The sequence below is a fragment of the Sinocyclocheilus grahami genome, unplaced genomic scaffold (assembly GCF_001515645.1).
Source record: "Sinocyclocheilus grahami isolate Dianchi unplaced genomic scaffold, SAMN03320097.WGS_v1.1 scaffold85.1, whole genome shotgun sequence".
NCBI classification, from domain to species: domain Eukaryota; kingdom Metazoa; phylum Chordata; class Actinopteri; order Cypriniformes; family Cyprinidae; genus Sinocyclocheilus; species Sinocyclocheilus grahami.
In genome coordinates, this window is record NW_015505264.1 from 395,080 (window position 1) to 403,617 (window position 8,538).

An 8,538-nucleotide genomic window follows, 5' to 3' on the forward strand; every position below is an offset into this window, starting at 1 on the left:
GATCAATTAAATATTAGCATTGAAAGATATTCTTTGACTGTCAGTATAAAAGAAAATCTCACAAAATGGACAAGGCACCCATTTTATAAAATAACAACACAGATATTGTTGTTAATAATAATAATTAATTACATGTAATTTTGTACATGGACAATAATAGCAAACAGCCAACATCTCTTGGAAAAGCAATGCTTCTATTTACCAGGAGCAAAGATTTTGTCACATCAAGGCTCAGATAGTGAAATGCAAAAATATATATAAGGATTTTTCAAGGATTTGTGCTCAGGTGCGCTCCTCAAGGCCTAATTTTCTTCAGTCACATGTTTGAGGACTCTTTCTGCCTTTTGATATTTTTCACATTCATAGACACCTTTTCCATTCTAAGGGTTAACGTCATGTACACCTGTTCAACTTCAGCATGGCCCCTTAAGCTCCTCAGTCCTCTGCAAAGCCAAGATACAGGAACATAGAGGACTGAGACAGACTAGGTTTAAAACCATTGCTAATTTAGGTCTAAAACTGGATGGATTTTTCCCTGAAAACTGAACATACTACTTATAAGGTAAGATTTTCCTGGCCATTTTCTGCTTTTAAACAGTTCAATTTCTTTTTCTGCTAGGCCAAACAAATGCCCCCTTTACATGTGTATTTTTGTCATGTCCAAATTATAGTTTTAACTCTCTCACCCTTAATACTCTCTTTGCAAATCCTGCAAGAAATTGTAAGCATGAAACAATCTAGATTTTCTGAAAAATAAACTTCATCCGCTAGTTTTTAATGTTGGGGTTCTTCAGAAGGATATTCTGCTACACAAAACCAGCAACAACACAAGGTTTGGTGAACATCCCCCATATTAATAGTTCTTCTGATGTTCAAGGATAATAGCATTCGTCTGGCTTTCTTTACTAATTTTCTCATCATCCAATAGCTGTCACTGGACAGTCACATGTTGATGTATTTCAGTTTCAGAATGAGACAGTTCATTAAATGCTTTCTTTGGACTAGAAGTTACAATTTGTTTTCATAGCACATCAAGCTCTTTCATCCCACAAGAATCCCCTTTAAATGTATACTCAATTTATGAAATGAGTTAATGAATCCCTTACTAATCTCACATTACTGCACTACAAGCAGTCCCACAGTGCACATGTTATGTTTGCAGATGCCACCATCAGTTTGCAATTTGCATTCTGGGACATTATTATTTAATCACCTTAATTACACTCATGTATGTGACAACGCTGCCTATTACAAAATGTGTCCCTGCATAAACCTGAACAAGCACTTAGCATGTATAATACATAAGCACTTAGGTGTCTTAATGTGGCCTTGATATTCAAATCAGCTGAGCGCACGTGAATAGCCGCTGATGTGACCCGACAACAACAACACGCCAGCGGGGGCATATTCTGCAGCAGAAACGCATGTCTGTTGCCCCAGCTACTCTTTATTGAATGAGAGCCTGTAATTTTCCCTCAGGTGCCCGTGAATGGCTGGTTTTCTCCCTTGGCACAATTCCACGCCATTCTTTATCGGCCCGCCATCACCGGCTCCACTGATTTGAATATTTAGTGTCCTTTCATGCTTTAATTGGAGTCAATTGCATTCACTTGGCACGTTTTGCTGGAAATTAATCCTGGGGCCTAATTTGTTTCTGTCAGGCAATCAAAGCCTGAGTGAATAATGGCAAATGTTATTACAGATCCCCTAGTCTCCAAATACCCCAACTATGTATTTAACTAAAGCCTTTAATTATTTGTGCAGCGTAGTTGTAGTAGGGCTCAGAGTCAGACAGGCCAAATGAATGAGGTTTTAAGGGGGCGACTGGGAGTGTTGGCGAACGCCGCTAACATAACAAACATTTGACTGGAGCGCTCGCTGAGAACGCCATCGATGAGCTGTGATTGGAGACAGAGAGGCTATGAGGATGCCGGAGAGAGAGGATAATTGACAGATACCGGGAACGCTCAGCCGATGAGGAGACCAACTTGCTAAAGGATAAAACACACCGCAAGGCAATTTGCTGGAGCAAAAAGAGACGGTAAGTATATTATTGGTTACCTGACATGTTCCAGCCTTTCACTGTGATACTAAACTTTCTATCTGAACAAAACTTGTATACACTGAGCTCTCTAAAATGTTAAGAGGAAACCAATACTTCTGCAATAAGAAAAAAAACACCTATGCCTCCTCATAAGTGTATAAAATAAGCTGGTAATTATAAATGAGCAAGAGGAGTTCAACTGATGCCAATATAATGAACAATGTATTTCATATATACAGTATATGCACTAGGTACCGTGGTAATAAGATGTTCTGGACATACACAATCACTAAAAATAAGCATTTTTTGGTTTCATGAAGAACCTTTAACATCCATTTCACAAAGGTTATTTGGGGGGGGGGGGGGGGGCGTTCTTTAAATGTTTCTGGTTCTTTTAAAAACTGTTCACTGAAAGCTTCTTTGGAAAACCAAAAGAAAGGTCCTGCTGCAAAAATCTCCTTTTGGAACCTTTATTTTTAAGAGTGTGGCAACACCACAGTACTCTTTGTACCTTGGAGTACCACACAGTATAAACACCATTGTATATGAATATAGTACATGGAGTTAGAGTAGAAATATCAATGCAAAAAAAAAACATTTTAAATGTGAAGTGTAATAATAAAAAATAACACTAAATCTAAATAATATTAACAAATAAAATGAATTATTTAAAATAATTTTTTTACAAATAATTAAATAATTATTAAAAATGTAAACTATTATTATTTATTTTATTTTTTTTATATAAAAAGTTTAGGATCACCTGCAGTAGTATATTAGAGTACCACCTAATGCCATCATTACACAATAGTACTTCCCCAGTACTTGTTTGCACTACCACAAATTCACTTCTCTACCCTGATTTTTTATGATATTAAACCTCTTGGCTTTGGCCTCTCTAGTTGTTTTAGGTCCATGTGGTTGGGCTGTGGCCATCATCATGGTACTAAGACTGAATGGTGCGATCTAGACATGGCCCTTCTGGGATCTTCCTGTGCAGCTGGACCACCAATTTTAGGGCCTCTATATGCTGATGCCTCACACTCCTCTCTGAAAGACTAAGCCTGCCAGCACCTAATCACATAATAATCAGTCACAAAATGATGGGTTAACAAGCATGCTGAGTCTCATAGCAAAGCTAAACACTTGTTTTCTCTCTAAGAAACCTGATAATTGTGTGCAACCTGATAATCATGTTTTGAGAATGATCCAAAGAGAATCTCATGCTTCAATGGAAACAAGAACATCTGACTGTCTGTATAAAGTTCACATGGTTCAAATGGTTATTGTCACAAATCTGATCATTTGATTAGTGACCCATAATTGGTGTAGAATTTCTTATTCATTCTGTATCGTACATTTACAGTATTTGCTTACAATATTTTTATTTTAATCCCAGATTTCTCCTACTTCAGACCTCTATATTTATAAAGACAACGGGAGAATAGTTATACATAAAATTCAAAAGTAACACCACTCAGGCAGATAAATTGAAGAAGAAAAAAGTTTTTTTCAGATGTAAGATAAATGAAAGAAAGCAGTAGTGCTTCAAGACTAGCCACTGTACTTCGCTGCTCACAGATTTATCCCTCAACAACAGAACAGTATCAGTCTTATTACTGAATGTAACAAAGTATAAAATAGTCATTCTTCAAATCGGTAACTCTTTTATAAAGCACAAATTAAATTTGATTTGATTAAAATTATATTCCGCCAGTCTGACCTTGTAGGCTGCAGTTTAGCTCATACAAATTAAATTTTTCTGCAATAAAAATGATTCATTTGTTGCCAGGCATTGTAAATGTCTTCAAAAAGACGCAAAACCAAAGTGACATCAGGGGTGCTTGATTCATTTGTCACCCAAGGATGCCCCAAACAGGGCAACTGCAGTGGCTAACCAATATTAATGAATCCTGACGCAAGCACAAAATTGCTTGGCAAGGATAATGCTGGGAGATTATTAGTACATTCTGTGTATGCTCCAAATAAACTGAGTTTTCTTTAAACAGTGAAATATGAGACCAAACAAATGGACATATCACCTTGAAAGAATAATAATGCATAGAAATGTCCGAGTATCTAAAACCTGATTTGCAGAGATTGCACAAAACAGAGAGAGAAAAAGGTCACAGAAAACACTGCAAAAAACATTTTGTTAGTCAGGATTTTACTAGTAAAACACATCCTTGAAACAAGATTAATTCACTTAGTAATTAGCATAATAATAATAATAATAAGTAATAATAAACTTGTTTATAGAGAATATATCTTGATATATTTTTTTCCATTTCAGGACATTTTGTAAAATCTATGCTTTAAAAAAGTTTGCCTAAAGGATAATATAATAAATGTGGATAATTAAAAATAATTAATAATAATCTTACACTGCACTCACACTGAAAAAAGGTTTGGTTCAGACCTAAAGTTTTGATTTAATGTCAACCAAAAATACCCCCACCCCCTTCAAAAAAATAAAAAATAAATCATATGCCGAATCAACATATCCTTTTTAGACACGAGCCAAAATGTTACTTAAAGGGGTCATATGATGCGATTTCAATTTTTCCTTTCTCTTTGGAGTGTTACAAGCTCTTGGTAAATAAAGAAGATCTGTAAAGTTGCAAAGACTAAAGTCTCAAATCCAAAGAGATATTCTTTATAAAAGTTAAGAGTCAGCCACGCCTACCTAAAACGGCTCGTTCTAACACGCCCCCACATATTTACATCACTATGTGGGAAGATTTGCATAATGCCGCCCAAATGTTCACTCAAAGAAAGAAGGCGTAACTTTTATTCTGGCTGTAGTATTGTTGCTGCCGCCATGTTGTGAACGCGCTGTGTGATTCATTGTGAAAGCAAAACTACTTTGATTGGCCTTCCAAAAGAGGACTATATCTGCTTCGTCATGCCTGGAGCTGATCTGTGCTGGTCGCTGAGGAAATACTACAACTTTGCGCTGTGGATCACCAAATCGGCTTTCACTGTGGACGAAGCAGAGTCCAGCCCGGGGTCGTCACATGTGGTTGCCGCAAGCCCTCCGGACGCTCCTTCGTCGAATCCGCCACTTCTGCTCACTCAGCCCGCCGGCCGTTTCTCACTTTATCCCCCGGCCTCTGCTCACTCAAGGCCGCAGTGTGTGACGCTGTTTCGTTGTGAAAGCGAAACTACTTTTTTGGCCTTCCAAAAATGGACACGACCAGAAATCAGTGGTTAAGTTGTATTTACAACACTGTTCCAGAACACTTTAACCCAAATATTCAGGTGTGTGCAGCACATTTTATGGAGGACTGTTTACAGATCCTGGTAGAGTAGACTACAATGCCGGCTGTTCTGACTCAAAAACTGTAAGTTCGTTTTTTATATTTAAAGAGTTTTTATATTTGATATATTTAAAGTAAGTTTTTTGGGCAGTGTAGAGTAGGGCTTGTTGTTTGTCATTTCTCCGATCACAAATGGTTTTATGTTTATGCAGCGCCAGGGACGCGGGAAGTAGGGGTGCTGAGGGGGCTACAGTACCCCCTGTTTTCACATGGTTGCAAATGCAACGCCAGGTTTGTTCATTTAAATTTATTCAGTTTTAGCATTTAATAATTTATTTGTAATGATCTCTGAAATGTAAATTGTACATGGGCTATAATAAACCCGTTTATCTTTAGAAACATGATTAATTTTACTTGTGATGTTTTCTATATGTTTTTTTTTTCTATATGGGATGATTAGCCTAATATGAAAAAGAAAACCATGACTTTTAAGTGAGAAATTCACTTTAAATAAATGGTCATTTCCATTTTTTCAATGAACAATAAATTAGAATTTGAATGCATTATTCCTTTAGTATCTTATACACTCTGCTTATCTATTCTTCAATATTTTCCTGAAAACACTTTTTGTAGTGCATTTTTTATTCTTAGGAGCACTGATGCCAGTTTGACTACAAACCATTTCTGGTGGCTGTCCATTTTCTCTCTTAATCTCTCAATTTCTTCCTCGCACTGGTGTATTTTCCCCGTCTGGCTCTTCAGATTGTCCAGGGCTGCTTGGAGCTCTTCTGTTAGCTGGTCCATTGCCTCTTCAGGGTGTTCCATACGGATGAGGACTTTCTGGACATAGCGAGACTTCGGGCTGGAGATTTCTGCTCTTAAAATTCAGACTTCTGCCTGGGCCTTTAGAACAGCACATTACAGAAAAACACCATAGGCATGATCACAAAATTTGTACAATAAGAACAAAAAGCAATAAACTACAGTCTCTTGCATGATAACCATATTTTCCACCAACTGTCATAGTTACAAAGGTTATTTTACTACAGAAAATAGTCGTTTTTCATAGGGCATTTCTGAGACCATTTTTAATAGCTTCACTTTCAGATTCCTTTTCTGTTAGTAATTTTGTTTCATTTCCTCCTCCTTCAGATGCCGGTGGTTTGCAGTGTCAAGCTAGCCAGGTCCATAATGAAAATTTACTGGTTTAATGTAGTATCAATAAGTGTAGTAACTATGGTATTTTGTTGGAAACGGTGCATTAGAATACAAGATCAACGTTAAATTCGCCCAAAATCTGAGGCGGGGGCCCTAAAAGTTGTAAAATATGACCATGTACTTAGATCGACCCCCGTAATGTAGTTAGCATGAGAGGATCAAGAGCTAGCATGCCATCTGAACACTGCAGTAATAATATGAGACTAATGCGACAAACCTTCATTCATCATTCAAGATTGCTTTCACATGGAGCACCTACTGGTATCAAAAGATTTGGACTGAACCTATAAGACAGGAAAGATCAAGAGGTTTTCATTCCAGAAATCAATGAATATGAAAAGAGACATTACGTGTTTAAGGTAACTAAAGAGACACATGCAAAATGTTACACTGAAAACTACGTTCTTATGGAATGTAAACGGAGTGAATACAATGTATTATCACAACAAAAAGGCAAAGTTATTCTGGCTAAAGAACACACAGAACTTCTGGGCGAGGATGAGAGGGTCCGTGTAATATCACGCACAGTTATACGCTATGTGAGGAGCTTTCAGACCCTAAACCATAGAGAGAAATTATCTCAACACTAGACTGAGTGGTTAATTTCGAGTTTTTATCTGGAATGTCATCAAGTTTCCATTGCGCTCTCAAATTAATCTTGAAAGCCCTCGTAGACGTGAGTACAATTAAAGTATATCTATGTCTAACCTAATCATCGTGATCAAATACTCTGGAACCTTATTTGCTTACTAATTTTGTTTTGATGAATTCATGTTCCAAATACTCTGTATGAATGTCCTGTTTTGTGACTTCAGAATTTGATGAGATTATGGTATTTTTATAGAAATAGTTTTGTAACTTTAAAGAGCTTTTCTTTTGCTTGTCTTTCATTTTCTTTGAAAAATGACGTTAACAGTGCATAATGACTTTAATATGCTGCTCTTGTGACTGTAATAAAAAACTTACGGTCATAACAGCACTTTCTGAAGGCTTGTTAACGAAGCACCACGTTCCAAGTGACCTTAAAGCCGTTACATTAAATTTGCTGGCTTATTTAATCTGTTGCTATCTGTGTCTATCACATGCCGTTGTGGTGCACATAAGCAAAAGTTATTTTATGCTAAGCAATGTTGTTTTCTTGCCCTGACTGATTTTAATCTATGATGAGGAGAGGCCTTTAATATTTAAAAATCAATTAAGCACTTCTTGCTGCACTCAAACTCCTGTTTTACAAACTCTCCTAATGATGGGTTCAGAGCCAATGCTTCACTAACAGCGCAGTGAGTATGACCTTAAAACAAAGTAGGCTAAAACATTGCAGCTGTAAAAAATACTATTAAGCACTGAGTTTTAGTCCATCTGAAAATGCCACAAAGTCGCCAAACACTTCAAATAAAACACCTGCAGTGTAATATCAGCTGAGCAAATGCTAAATGTATTCCAAATACAACGCAATAAATAAACAAATGAACAATAGAGGTCCACTTCTGGACTATTTCCCTGCAAGAGGAACCTAATTAATCTCATAGCCACACCTGTGCTGTAGTTTACTGTAGATGCATTACAGTACCTTCACAAAAGAGGTGTGTGCGGAGTTTTTGAATGGGCCTTATCTTGTGATTTTTTTTTAAGATATTTAAATAAATATATATTGTCTAAATGACAAAAAAGCAGCTAATTGCAAATGAATAATAGAGAGTGATTTATTATATAATATATATTTATACATATTTATATATTCAGAATGATAACTAAGATAAATATACATAAATATACAGTGGGGCAAAAAAGTATTTAGTCAGCCACCAATTGTGCAAGTTCTCCCACTTAAAAAGATGAGAGAGGCCTGTAATTTTCATCATAGGTATACCTCAACTATGAGAGACAAAATGAGAAAAAAAAATCCAGAAAATCACATTGTAGGATTTTTAAAGAATTAATTGGTAAATTCCTCGGTAAAATAAGTATTTGGTCACCTACAAACAAGCAAGAGTTCTGGCTCTCACAGACCTGTAA